The 15238-nt window shown below is 31.8% G+C and overlaps 1 long non-coding RNA gene and 1 pseudogene across 1 annotated transcript; both read left to right on the top strand.

Moving 5' to 3' along the window:
- The first annotated feature begins 3807 nt into the window (after positions 1 to 3807).
- On the top strand, positions 3808 to 4793 carry LOC118036222 (uncharacterized). The gene is made up of 3 exons (XR_012169840.1): positions 3808 to 3922; positions 4035 to 4140; positions 4410 to 4793. It is a non-coding gene; the product is annotated as an uncharacterized lncRNA (long non-coding RNA).
- A 3878-nt stretch (positions 4794 to 8671) lies between these two features.
- The window catches only part of LOC118036224 (serine carboxypeptidase-like 34), a 16128-nt pseudogene continuing 9561 nt past the window's right edge, over positions 8672 to 15238 (top strand).

The raw sequence follows: 15238 nt of genomic DNA, 5'->3' as shown, positions 1-15238 counted from the left end.
TCTCTATCATGCATTCAAGAGCAAAAACTTACTCTGCAAGTGAGTGAATTAAAAGCTTAGCGGTTCTGTGCGAGTGTGGGGAAGAGATGGATAGCAAGAAAGTGAGTTTGGTTCTGATAGTGTCCTTCCTCTTCCTTGCGACTATTTCTCCTTGCGCTTTCTCTATGAGGGAAATCCCACTCACCTCTGATGGCGTTGATGGGATCGCTACTAGTAATACCAAGAACATTCCACTCTCAAATGTGATGATGCCTAAATCTGCAGACGACTGCCTCCCTTCAGGTACATCTCCATGCTCAATCGGCGACCTAACTTGTTGCAGCGCGTTTTGCTTCGATAGTTTGCCGGGAATATGCGGTTGAATATTCGTATCAGTAAAAACAACACCATGATCTAGTGGAATTGAAGGAGGTAGCTATAAATGAAGATGGTGGTACGTGAAGGCTGGAATAAGACTGAGAAATAAAACATTAGCTGGGATATAATTATTATATCCATGCTTGTGTATCTTCTTCTGTGTGCTCTTTTTTTACCCTCCCTTTGTTGCAGGTGTGATTTCGTTTGTGGTATGTTAAGTTTTTTTAATAAATTAAGACTAATAATAATTTAAGACTAATTAACCTCTTCCCATTCTCTTAAGTTATGTTTTTATAACATCCGGACTTCCACTAGTAGATAAAAAGTTGCTAGAGAGAGATGTAGTTATCAAGGTGCTTGAAGAGAGAATCAAAGAAGCTCAATGTATAATGAAGCAAATAAATGATTCTAAACATAGGGTAAAATAATTCTCTATTGGGTAAATGGTATATCTTTAAGTTGCAACCTTATATGGAATTATTTGTATGCATGAGGAGAAATATCAAGTTGTCTACAAAGTATTATGGCCCATTCATAGTTCTAAAATATTGGAACATAAGCTTATAATCTTAATTTATGTACTAGTGAGGTCTCATATTTATCCAATGTTTCATGTTTCTTTTCCAAATAAAATGATTAGGTCTAATAACTCTATCCAGACTCAGCTTTCTAAAGCTAAATTATATTATTGAAACTTTATACCTTCCTGAAGTCATCTTAAATCAAAATTCAAAAAGAAAAACATGATATTTTCATTCATTGGAAACGGTTATCACTTGTTGATGCAATATGGAAATTAAGTTGTGGACCTTGTCAAAAAAATAATTTCCACAATTCACCAATGAGGATAAAGAAGAATTTAATGGGCATAGACAATCATATAAAAAAAATTGAATAAAAAAAAAAGATCAAGAAAAAAAATATTATCTTCGAAAAAGACTTAGTCAACTTTAGAACTTTTTCTAATAGGCGCTCGCCTTCCCTGTGGCTTAAATTGTTTTTCTACTAGGAGTCTAAGTTTTGCCTAAACTAAGGTTAAGCAAAAAAAAAAAAACTAAAAAAACAATTAGAAAATCAAAACCTTATTCGATTTGAATCGATTTTGGTTTTAGAAGATATTGTCAACTTAATAGAGATAGAAATATAAAATTATCTTTAAAAGACCAAAATCCTAAAATTCATTCGGATAGCCACACGCCCATCTCCCCATTTTCCTCGGAGCCTTCTCTCTCGATCTCCTTCATGGCTCCACCCTAGAATTCATCTAGTGTGTGCCATGTGAGATTGTCATCATCTTTTGTATTAAGGAAAACAAATACTAAAAAGAAAATGGTTTAGATAGCACTTGTGCTTCTATCTGATATTGCTTTAAAGTGAAATATATTTGCTTTCAACTCTCACACTATATAATTGGTCCATTGTAAAAGAAGAGAACGAGGTTTATTCACTTATTTATTTAATGGTGAGAGATGGTTTCCATTTAGCTTCATCCGTTGTTGAGAACTAAACCCATTATAGATGATTTCTTATTGGCTCCAATCTTTGGATGACTATTAGATATTTGAATCCATAAGTACACATTTACATTTTTTATTTGAATTGACTTTTTGTTTGAAATATTTTCATCGATGTTGCAATCTTAATTTGAAACTTTTATGCATATATAATTATGTTTCCTACAGTGAATAAGCTATTATTTATTTTTAGAGATCATCCATGATAAATAACCTGTTCTATCAAATATTTAAATTAGTGAATATATATTGATATGTATTCATGTTATGAATGAACTTAGGCTAGATCAACGTGATCCCACATATGCCCATCAAAAGGCCTTTAAATTCATTTCAATCTATTTAATCCTTGTGGGTTCAATACCCATCAATAACTAACGCTCAACTAATTTTTAAGAAGAAAATCATATTGTTCTCAAGCCTAAATCCAAAACTAATATCTAAGTTTAGATTTTTATAATAAAGTGTCATTTTAAACAAATTTGGAGCACAACAAACACTTCTTATTTTTTTATAAACAACAATGCAACTTTATCTTAAGTAGAATATATAAGATGATTATTATATTTTTTTTATTACATAATAAGCCCCTAACCTAGAATATTTAAAAGATCATTTAGGGTTTTTTAGTTACCATAAAACCAGTTGGTGATTTCTTTTTCTAATTTAATCCTTTATATATATATATATATATATATATATATATATATATATATATATATATATATATTTGGCTCTCTAAGATGTCCCCTGTGATAGAATGGTAGGAAAACTTAGTTAGTATTAGGCTATGTTTGTTTGTGTGAGAAAATGACGTGTTTTGTTGTAATGCTTGTTTTGTGGTTCTTTATTTTACACAATTTGTTTGATTTGATAATCATTTATTAATGTGTTATTATTTCCTGCATTTTATTTTATTTAGTCTATTTATTATATGTGTTGATTGGATATGGAGTTATGCTCGTGTATCTACCGCATGCCATCTTCATTTTCATTGCTTTAGGTTAGAAATGAAGAATTAATGGTGTTCCAATGGATTCCACCCCATACTAACATTCATGAAACCTTAGACTCTAATTGAAAGTCTATATGATTATTATTAGTAGTTATGGTCAACTTTTTAAGATTTGTTTACATTAGCAACCTATCCATAAATCATGACTAGAACCTTCCTTTAAGGGTCTCTTTATAATATCATTGAGCAAACCTGATGTGCATAAAATATCATGAGAGGGGTGATAAGACAATCAACATTGAAAAATACTCATCATTTTATTGTCAATAAAGTTAATAAACTCTTACAAGAAGCAAGCAGAAGCTACATCACTAGAAGTTCGGTCATTATAAGTTTCTAAGATAAATTATCATATAGCCTGGTATGACAAAGTGTTCAGTGTGTAGCTTGTTTTTTAAAATTTGGTTGATAAGTACTTATAGGAAAAGGGGTTAAGTTGTATGATAAATCAATAAATTATTTTGCATATATTTACCCTAAGGGATCCTTTTTTAGACTATACATTAGCCAAACTGCCTACATATCATTATTAGAATCTTCCCTTAGGTGTCTCCCTGTACATTAGCCAAAGTTTATGATTTTGAAGCTATTTAGTACATTAGCCAATTCAACCTTTTCCATATCAATCAATGCTATCTAGTATCATTAAAGTGCTCCTCTTGCAGGTCCTGGATGCTCATCTGTTGGATTTGGTGAGGCTCAAGAGCTCGGCCCATTTTCGGTGAAGGAAGGCCCATCAATAGTATTCAATAATTACACTTGGAATAAAGGCATTTCTTCTCTTTTGTCCCACACAATTATACTATATAAATATTTTCATCATGAATGAGCGGTGTGCAGTTTTCAGCAAACTCGAGCAAAGGAGACCACCTACTGCAAAAGAGGGCAGCATTGACATTTTTGAATTCTGATGATTCTGTCTGGTCTATTTTGTGTCTAGTAATGATGTGAACAGAGCCTGGCAAGCCTCGGCCACTTCAATCTTACCAGTAATTAAGAAGCTCATCAACGGGGGCATTCGCGTATGGGTCTTCAGGTAATTAATCCTCAAACAAAACAAAAATGATGCTTAAACATTAGTAATATTTGGGATTTCTGTATGGAATCGTCTATTAATCTTCTAAATTTATGCTCTACTATATAATTAGTGGAGACACAGATGGTAGAGTTCCAGTGACCTCAACCAGGTATACCTTAAATAAGCTTGGACTAAACATTACTGAAGATTGGACTCCATGGTATAACCACAGAGAGGTAATACATTTTCCACACAGGGATTTATGATCAGTTATAATAATAACTGTGATGTTAGAACTGTCAAAAAGATTTAGCAACACGTCGGACCAAGTCAAATGCTATAATAATGTTTGGTGTTGTAGTTATTTTTTAAAATATTTTTTACTTAAAAATATAAAACATCGTATCAATCTGAAATCTAAAAGAGTAAGAGCTTTTTTCGTAAATGTAAATTGCTCTTCACTGAACAATCGCTGGCAATGAAACTAATTTCTTATATGATCTAGGTTGGAGGCTGGACAAATTACCTATGATGGGTTGACATTCATAACAGTGAGAGGAGCAGGTCACCAAGTTCCTTCATATGCTCCAAAGCGTGCTCTTCAACTCGTCAGACACTTCCTAGCCAACAAGAAACTCCCATCTGTTGCTTTTTAATCAGCCCATTATCCAATATGTCATGAAGTTATCGAGCTGCAGAACATTCCTCGAAGGAATTGATCTTACCATTACCTAATATTGTGCTAGTAATTGTGTTTATGTGTTGACCAATCTTTCTAATTTACCCGAAAACTTGGTTTTCATGCAGCAAACATCATACACGCCAAATTGCTCTAAAAGAAATGTCTTTCTTTAGCATTTCCTCTGTACCTTTCTGTCTGTCATTTTGCATTATCATAATATGTCATCAGACATATTTGATACATCTAAATCAAGAATAAAAAGCTCAGACCTCAATTTTGGATTCACATGTTTGGCACAAACTCATATGTACCAATATTTGCTGAGTTTATCATTGATGAGTACATATTCTATCAATATATTTTTATACATATTTAAAAAATACAGGATGAAGAAAAATATAATAATTATAATTTTTTTTGTTTCCAAGCGTGTTGAGCTGAGAATGCATTATCACTAAATATGTTATTGTGGAAACGCACTAGATTTGATATTAGATGGACTCAAATACTATTAGATCTGGTCAATTCTAAACCCAAAAGTTATTGGGTCTCATATTTGTAAAATCCAAATAATTGTTAAGTCTAGCCAATACCAGACCCACATGAGATGACGTTATACCAACCAATAAGACTATACAAACAAAAAAATTTTTTTGTATTATTATAACTTTTGAACTAGATTAATATATATCTTTTGTTAGAGGTGGCAATAAATTCAAGACATATTTTCCATAAATGAATGTAAAAAAAAAAAAACAGACATTGAAGTATCAAAGGTTGGGGTCTGAATAAGAGATTATGATTTTTGTTTTTAAGTCATGGGAAATAGGTTGGTGAGCTGGACAATGATATATGAAGGATTGAGATTTATTACAGTGAAAGGAGCAGGCCACCAATTCCAGGCAGCATAGCTCCGAAACCTTTTTTTTCAACTGGTCAGGCACTTCCTAGCCAACAGGAAACTGCCACCTGTTGCTTTCTTAACCTCATGATCCAATGTGTGAGCAAGATAGTTTAGCTTGTGCTCAAAAAGACAAAAGTCAAGAGATAAGATATCCAATAGAAAAGAAAAATATCTCTTGCTTGAATTTTATTATTTATATATTTTTTAATGTATATATAAGTGTGTAATTAATTGAATATCTCGAGTTAACAAGCTGTTTTTATAATTTAATTTTTAAAAAATTATAATTTACTCGTGGATCCTGTCAAAAAATATTTCCACAGCGTAAAAAAAAAATGCTCCACCATGTTAATAAAATCATCAAGATTTAGAACATTCAGTAAAAGAATATTCCATAAAAAAGGCTGCATTATCTGGTGGACTAAATGTTATTTAACGAATAAACCAGGTCAAATATATATCCAGAACCTTCTAAATTATTATTTTGTGTCCTAAACTTATATCCTAGCCTTCGTACCTTTTCCCAAAGGCAGAGGGGACTTCTTAGAGAAAATATTAGATGAGTCTCATGAACGTATATATTAGGGTGGGCTCATATAAATCATGTGATCCCCCCCTGCTATGAATTAATTGTGGTATGATGCAGTAATTTTTTTCAATGTCTGAGCAAGTGCTTATAAAAAAGATTTATATAAAATTAGGTTTTAAAAAAAACATGAGATTTACTATGAATCCCATGTCGACCTAATAATTATTTCTTTTATTATCTTAGTTCATTTCGTTAAATCCTCAATATGTTTTTAATTTCTTCAATTGGTTCTATAACAATTCTCCTTTTCTTTTCTTGTATGGGAAACTAAATCTTGAAGCATTAGATAAATACTATGCCATAATATATATATATATATATATATATATATATATATAAAATATTTGTGTTTTTGATGGTCAAACTTTGAACCAATTTTAAATATCTTGGAGGTTACCAATTATGAATATGGTGAACATATTGATCGAGACTTATTTGAGAATGTAGTTACGATTGCTTTTTAAAGTGTTTTTATTTAAAAATATATCAAAATAATATTTTTTTTATTTAAAAAAAATTATTTTTAAAATCAATGCATTAAAATAATCTAAAACCAAGTGAAATATATAAAAAATATATAATATTTATATTTGGATGGTCAAACTTTGAACCAATTCTAAATATCTTGGAGCTTACTATCGTGATTATGAATATGGTCAACATATGAATCGAGTGTGAAGCAATATGGCAAGTTAATCCAAAAGGTTGGATTTTCAGTGGTGTAGAAGTTTCAATCCAAAGCTATGAGAAGTCCAAGATTTCGCTTTATTTTCAGCGCAAGCAACAAAATATCTACAGAAGAAAACGATTAATGCTAATCTTTGAAAAATATTTTTCTCTAGTAATTTCAAAAAAGAAAATCTTATGCACTGTAAATGAGTTGGTCTCATTTACAAATCACACGCAGATTTGATAGTTGAGATTCTTCAGAAAATGATTTTGAGAAAGATTTTCAATAGGATTAATATTTAAGGGTGTTCCCACAAAATATAACGTTGACTAGCATATTGGTGTGCGTTCTGCCGAAAATTGGATCAATTTAATTTTTTTAAATATGAAAAAACAATAAAAACATGGAGAATTTTCTAACAATCTTATTAAACATGATCAAGTGAATTAATTTTGAAACCCCCAACTTAATTCTTTGTCTAACTCAAGTTTTCAATTTTCGTATAGAAACTAGTTCGACTTAAATCAATCAATTTTATAAGTCCAAATGTAACCTTAATAATTAATAAAAACATGATTTAACTTTTTAAAAAAAAACTTCAAAATATATATATATTGATATAATAACATATTGGAATCAACAACAGCCCCCCTTATGACCCAAGTCATGGACTCTATTGGGTTTAATAAATTTTTTATAAATATTTTTATTTAATTATATGATAAAAATAGATGCTAATAAAATTGAATATCAACCTAAAAATAGACATTAATTATTTGAGGCAATTACCCCTATAGAAAGTAAACAAAAATCAATAATGCAGTATATTTCTCAACCAATCCAATATTAAAGAATAAATAAAAAAAATTTAAATTAAAACAATTTTAAAAAAAAAAAAACATATGCTATCGATGAGTAAACTCATCAAAACCTGTGAATCAAGTAAATTAGGCTAGTATGTCAAACATGTGAACTAGGTTATGGACTCTGTTGGGATTAGAATTTATTTATTTTTCAAAATTATGTTTTATTTAACTATATGATAATATATAAAAAATAAACGATTGTGAAATCAAACACCAACTCATTACGAAGATTTTTCTTAGATTGTTATAACCTCATAAAAGGCGAAGCGAAACCAATTATGAAATCAAATTCTCAATTAACATAGTATCTAGATGAAATTTTTTTTAAAAAAAAACTATTAAAAAAAGTTAAACTTGCCAGACTCGCAAACCAAGTCAACTAGCTAAACCTGTTAATAGGTCCATGAACTTTATAAAATTTGATAACATGACTTTTATCTGAAACTATTTTTAAAAAAATATATAAGAAAAAAAATATATAGATTATAAAAGGTCACGTTCAATTAAAAAAAAAACACTTCACCAAACTCGTAAACCAAGGCAACCCAGGTTACCCTGGCAAAACCTACAAACCATGTTAACCTTATAGAAAGATAAAATAAAAGGAAACAAATTATGAAGTTAAATTCTCAACCATCTCAATATTAAAAGATGAAATTAATTGAAAAAAATTAAAAAAACAAAATAAAACATTGTGAATTACTAATGTTATTTACAGTGCAATGTATATGGGTGAACAATATAAACATTGATTTTATCATATCATTTAATTTTTTTCACTTTACAAAAAATTTAATAACATAATTTTTCTCAAAAAAATATATTTTTTTAACCATATAAAAAATATACATCTTCTTCTCTTTATAAAGCTATAATGTTTTCCCGGCGTGTTTTAGTTTTTTTTAATTAATGGGAGAATGTAATGATTTCTTTTTCATGAATAATAATAATATAAATTATTTATATGTTGTGTGTGGTCATGATTTCAGTATTGATGACTTCCACACATGAATGTACATAGTCATTGAACCCACCATTGACAATCCTTGGGCCCATTCTACTGCGACCACCTTCGGTTTTTTGTTCTCTATATCCTTCCAAGATTAGGGAGTGGAAAGAGGATCATCAGAAACAATTCAAACAAGGCGAAGAATCTTTTTATCATACCCTATACACGACACTAGTTGAAAAACAACACAACAGACCATTCTTATCTGTCTTTCCTTGAATTCTCAAGCCACGCAGAAATCCACATATAAAGAGAGACAAAAAAGAAGAAGAAGAAGAAGAGTATATGCAGTCTGTAACAATGGCTTTATACTCATTCTCTTTGCATCTTTCTCTTCTTCTTTTCTTCATACTTAGCTCAGCTAGAGTGAGTAAGGCTGACTTTGAGCTTACTCAAGATGTGATATCCCGACAAGAAGCAGACAGAGTCGTTAGACTTCCTGGCCAGCCTGAGGTAACGTTCAAGCAGTATGCAGGCTATGTAACAGTCAATGAAAGCCATGGGAGAGCTTTGTTTTATTGGTTCTTTGAAGCCATTGAGAATCCTGAAGAGAAGCCTTTGCTTCTGTGGCTCAATGGAGGTAAGTAATTCACGATGCTCACCTTATTTACGTTTCCATGGTTCAAATGCATGTTTCATCTGCAGTTTCTCTTGCCACGTTCCATAGCTTTCCACCACTGAATCTCATGTCCTTTGCCCCTGTCATGAATAGATATGTTAGAGAATAATATAAATTATAGCTTAAGATTACATTTAATAATTTAAATTTTTAAGTTGAGATGATTTTTTTATATGGTATCAGAGCCTTATTGACCAAGCGGTCATTAGTTTGAATTTTACTATCTTCATTTATTTAATAAAAATTATACACAAGATAATATGGACTTGTACAAGTTTTAAGTTCAAAGAACTTTCACTGGAGAGGGTATGTTAGAGAATAATATAAATTATATATTGTAACTTCACCTAACAACTTAAAATTATTAAATTGAAATGATTGTTTTGACAATATAGTTCACAAAACCCGAGCTAATATCATCCATACATAGAACTGTTTGATCAGCTAGCTCCTTCCATATATAATCACAGTCTGAAAAGGCATGTTCTGAATTACTCGCTATCTCTGGCAATCTACTTATGATTATGGAAATGAATCGTGGCAATACACGAAAACTGGTCAATGAAAACACGGGTAATAACCAGTTTACTCAAAGTGTTAGTACATAAAATAAGGACGCGTACCAGAAAATTAGTCACTTAAAGAAATTTTTGGTGGAATTAAGCTGTCAAAGAGTATAATAATAGATTCCATGAAAAATATTGATGATACGATTCAACTACCGAATGATAATTAAATGACCAAGACCATGAACAAAATCATCATGTTTTTAACCTATCTGTCACATCATGAAACATGATCATCATTAATTAATTAGCAAACACAGCACAACCATTTAGATTCCATGTGAGAACCTTCAAATTCATCATAACAAGCTATAACGTCTTCCCTATACTCTTAGGAAATTATTAGCTCAGTCCCTCTATTTAAAAAAAAAAAAAAAAAAAAAACCCATATTTCACCTCCATGTTGTCATTTCCACTTACTATAACTTAGTTCTTTTCCTTTTGTTTTACATTATTAAAGTCTTTACTTTAGGTATAACGGATTGACGGTCAAATCTTCTCAATTGATAGTAACTTATTGTTTTTAAAGAATAGAAGGACTAACATGTTGGTTTATTGAAGATGTAAGGACTCAACTATAATTTACTTTAATAAACAAATATGATGCTAGCTATTGACACCTCCAAAAGTCCATTGGCACAATTATTGTTTTACACAAAATTTTCAAAAATTAATTATTCTCAATTTTGAGTGATGGTTCCACCTAAGTTGGAATTATTCCAAGTTCCACCTACGTTGGAATTATTCCAAGTTAATTTGAGAAATTCAGCACCTTTAAGCATTATATGTTTTGGTTCTTAGTTAAATCGATAAAATTTTTAATAACCTGGTTAATTCGACTTAATTAGTATCCTATAAAAATTGAAAAAAAAAAACAAAACAAAACAATGCATAGTTTGTTTTAATAAATTAAAAAAAAAAAAAAAAAAAAGTTGAATTGTTGATTTACGGGTTGTTCGATGGCCTAAAAATCTTTCATTCCAAATTATCAACCATTCAGAATCGCTTAGTCCATGAGGGATGCAAGAGCACCAAAACTAAACCTTATTTATAATCCTGTACTATCAACAGTGATGTAAGAGTTCCAACTTGCTTGCATTTACTGCAATGGTTGTATGCTGTAGGGGGGGGGCCTACGCCAGCCCAGCAGCATCTTGATAATTTAAGTCTGCTGTCCTTCCCCCGTAGGGTCGGTCCATCCTCGAGAGGGACCAATCTAGTTTTATATACTGCCCTGGTTAATCCTTGTTTCGCAGTATTTGCATGTCACCAAATGAGTATTCTAAGATTTTTAACAAAAGTATGTGCTTTACAAATGTGTGGTTCAAAAAAACATAGAATTTATTGTGTCTGTGTCTGTGTCTGTGTCTGTGTCTGAGAGTAGAGAGAGAGAGAGAGAGAGAGAGAGAGAGGCGCTATCGCTTTGGAAGAAAGCATGGAGGAGAAGTCCTGTTCTGTGGACATTTTTAATTAAGCATTACATTTTCTTGGCTCCAAGGATGACGAAACAGATTTCTTGTAGAAAATAACAGTATGAAAACAAATGGTGTAGTTAATGAGCACATGCGTATGTTATAAATCAGGGCCAGGGTGTTCGTCCATTGGCTATGGAGAGGCGGAGGAGTTAGGTCCTTTCTTTCCTAAGAGAGGTGGACAAGAGCTACAGTTCAATCCTCACACATGGAATAATGGTAGGTGGTGGCATTTCAGCTCCCCAGACAGTTACTTTACTGCTATTTGGCACTTAATTACGTGTTTTTGTACTCAATCATTCATGGTGATTGGGCCGTAACATCAATCACAATATTGCCTTGTAATTTCTTCCACCCCAGTGGCCAATCTTTTGTTTCTGGAATCTCCTGTTGGGGTTGGATTTTCCTACTCCAATACCACCAGTGATCTTAGAGAGCTTGGTGACAAAAGTTACAGGTAATGCATTTCTGTGTTTTTCTTCTTAAGGTAAAATCCATCAAGATTTTCTGATGTTAATTGACCAGTTTATTGTAATATTGATGATTAGCTCAAGATTCATACATATTTCTTGTGAGATGGTTCCAAAGAATTCCCACAGTTCAAGTCCCATGAGTTCTACATTTCTGGAGAGAAGCTATGCAGGTGCTGATTCACTGCTCACTGTCTAATTCCTCATGCGATGGTGATCGACTCAAGATTCGTATATTTTCTTTTTCTCAGGGCACTATGTTCCACAGCTTGCGGAGGTCATCTATGACGGCAACAGAGAAAGCTTCCAAGAAAGAGCACATGAACTTAAAGGGCTTTATTGTGAGTTTTCAACAATCCATTCCATTTCTTACTAATCATTGCATTTCTTCGGAAATGAGAAATTTTTAATTAGACTTTCTTCATTAGACCAAGGACCCCACTTCTAAAACTAACCATCGGTTGGTACCCTGGACCCCACTTCTATGACTAACCACTATTCTGTGATGGTTTGAACCAATAGACCAGGTTCACTTTGTGCATATGTTATATTATAATTATATTATAAGATAACCTAAATGCTGTGGTGTTTTTACTGTAGATTAAAGATAATTGAATTAGCACTCAATTATATTTTTTTTAAAAAAATGATAGAATTGAAAAATAAAGAATTGAAGTTAAAAACATGGGTAAAATAGATAGTACCTTTCAATTTTATTTGAAAAGTATATTTGAGTCCTCATCTTTTTTATCTATCAGGTGATCGATCCCTCTAATTCTAGAAAAAATAATCTTAGTGCTAAACTTTATTTTCATAATTTTTTAGTCTTTATTGGGTTAGAGAAGAGAGAGAGAATTGATGAATTTCAATCTAGAGAGAAAGATGTCGTTTCTACGATTTCGTTCACCAAAATAGTAGATTTTTGCTCCAAGTGGTTTCATATAATGAGAGGAGTTTGAGTTAGGTTTTTTTATTTTTATTTTTATCTTGAAATTGCCTAAAAAACATATTTAAGCTTGGGAGGAAATTTTGATTTCAAGTTTATTTTGGATTTTGAAGCAGTTTTATGCGCTTTTGATGGTTAAGAGTAGATTTAACAAGGTTACTAGAATATTTTCTATGTATTTTTGATAGAAAATGAGTTATTTAGAATAAAAAACAGACCACTTTGATTTTTCAATTACCCAAAAATGATCAAAATTAAAAATTTTAGACGGACACATCATTTATTTTTTTTTCGAATTGTAATCCGCCTCCATTATCTTAACAAAAAAAATTCAAGCCCACATGACTAGGTCTAACCTTGCAGCCCATGCCACAGGCCCTTTATTCATGTGCCAATCGCTTGGCCTAGCAAAAACAAAGGACTCGTTGATCACATATATACGATGCATGAATTTTGCAGATAGGCAATGCATTATTGGATGATGAAACAGATCAAAAGGGGATGATAGATTATGCGTGGGATCATGCTGTAATATCCGACCGTCTGTACCATGATATTAAGCAAAAAATTGCAATATTCAGTGACCAGAAGCATCCATCCCCTGATTGCAAAGATGCCCTCCATCAGTACTTTGATGTCTATGAATTATTGACATGTACAGCTTATACAGCCCACAGATGCGTCAACAGTAACCTCAGCGATCCCAGAGACAGACCTGTTATTAATGGCAATATGGCTCCTCAATTGTTATCCAAATTCGTAATTTCTCATTGCACCTTACTGAATTCATCGCACTACTTCTTCTCTGGTTCGTGCATGGTTCATGAGGATTGCATCTTTCTTCTCTTCTGAGCAGGCGGACTGGCACCGGAGACCTGCTGGCTATGACCCTTGTGCCTCAGACTACACTGAGATTTATATGAATAGGCCAGCCGTTCAAGCTGCACTCCATGCTAATGTAACCAAAATTCCCTATCCATGGACTCACTGCAGGTAACACCATCTTTACATCTCTCTCTCTCTCTCTCTCACGCTCACACGCACACTGCAGGTAACCAATATATATAACATGGCGGTATCTATAGATATTCTTCTATATGATTTTCTTTTTTCATTTTAATTTTCAGTGAAAATATCACATTTTGGACTGATGCACCACAATCAATTCTTCCCATAATCAAGAAACTTATTGCTGGGGGAATTCGCATATGGGTCTTCAGGTAAAATCATATTATATACTTGCAACCTCTTTATGAAAAAAATACCATGTTCAAAAAATCAAAAGGCTTTCGTTAAATTATATTTAATAAAAAAAAAATAAGATATTTGAAAGTTTCGATAAATTTCAAATTTAAAAGGGAGATGTGTTAGTTACAATTTAAATCTCATTATTCTATTTTATTTCATAAAAAATACAAGATATTAGGAGTTTTTTGTAAAATTCAAACCTAAAAGCTATTATTAGCTTTTATTTGAAAAAATATATTACAAAATTATATAAATCTGAAATCTTCAATTTCAAAACTTAAGTTTCTGGATTGATTAACACACAGTTAGCCGTATCTAATTGGGATGTATTAATTCTATTCATTTCAGCTGGAGATTACCGATGGTAGAATTCCTGTGACTGCAACTAGATATACATTAAACAAGCTAGGATTGAAACTATTGAAGAATGGACTCCATGGTACCATGGAAAACAGGTAATTCATCGCTAATCTCTTTAGATTTGCTGATATTCTAATTATTCGATTAATGAATAAAATCAATCTAATGATCTCTTTTTTTTATTCCATGAAATAAATCAAAATGCTATGAAAATTGCTGTTGAGCTTGAATATGGGATTTTGCAGGTTGCTGGGTGGGACAATTGTGTACGATGGGCTTACTTTTGTCACGGTAAGAGGGGCTGGCCACCAAGTACCAACGTTTAAAACCCAAAAACAGTCCCTTACCTTAATTAACGCTTCTTGGAAAATAAGAAATTGTCGTCTGAAAAGCATTTTAGTAGTATCTCTTTCTTTTTTTTCTTTTTTTTTTTCTTTTTTTTTTTATTAACGTGGGTGCATGGCCAGCTTGCGCACACCTCTGACTAATCCCACGGGCCCTGAAGTTAACGACCATGTAAACCTCCAGTAGCTATCATATGAGCAACCTAGGGTTTGAACCTAGAAGACCACAGAGGAGCAAAACCTCTTGGTCCCAGGCTTTCACCACTGTACCACCACCTAGTATGGTTTAGTAGTAATCTCTTTTTTCTTCTTTTTCTCTCTTGCTTATTTGGACTGCTAGTTATAATTATAATTATTACCACACAATCCTTCTTCTCCTTCACAATTCATATGAAAGAAAAAGATTCATGTTAATCTTTGTAATTTTATAAAAAATTATATTTTAGTTTTATGTAAACAATCTTTTTTCTTCTTCTTTTTTTTTTTTTCCAATCACAAGTGGTTTGATGTTAAGAAAAAAATATAAAAAAATTAGTTGGTATTAGCAATAATACGAAGTGGATACCTATCTAGCCAATTGATCATCGTG

Source organism: Populus alba, chromosome 5 (genome assembly GCF_005239225.2).
Source record: "Populus alba chromosome 5, ASM523922v2, whole genome shotgun sequence".
In the NCBI taxonomy this organism is placed as follows: Eukaryota; Viridiplantae; Streptophyta; class Magnoliopsida; order Malpighiales; family Salicaceae; genus Populus; species Populus alba.
The sequence above is the reverse complement of the archived record's forward strand: the minus strand, read 5'-3'. Positions and strand labels throughout refer to the sequence as shown.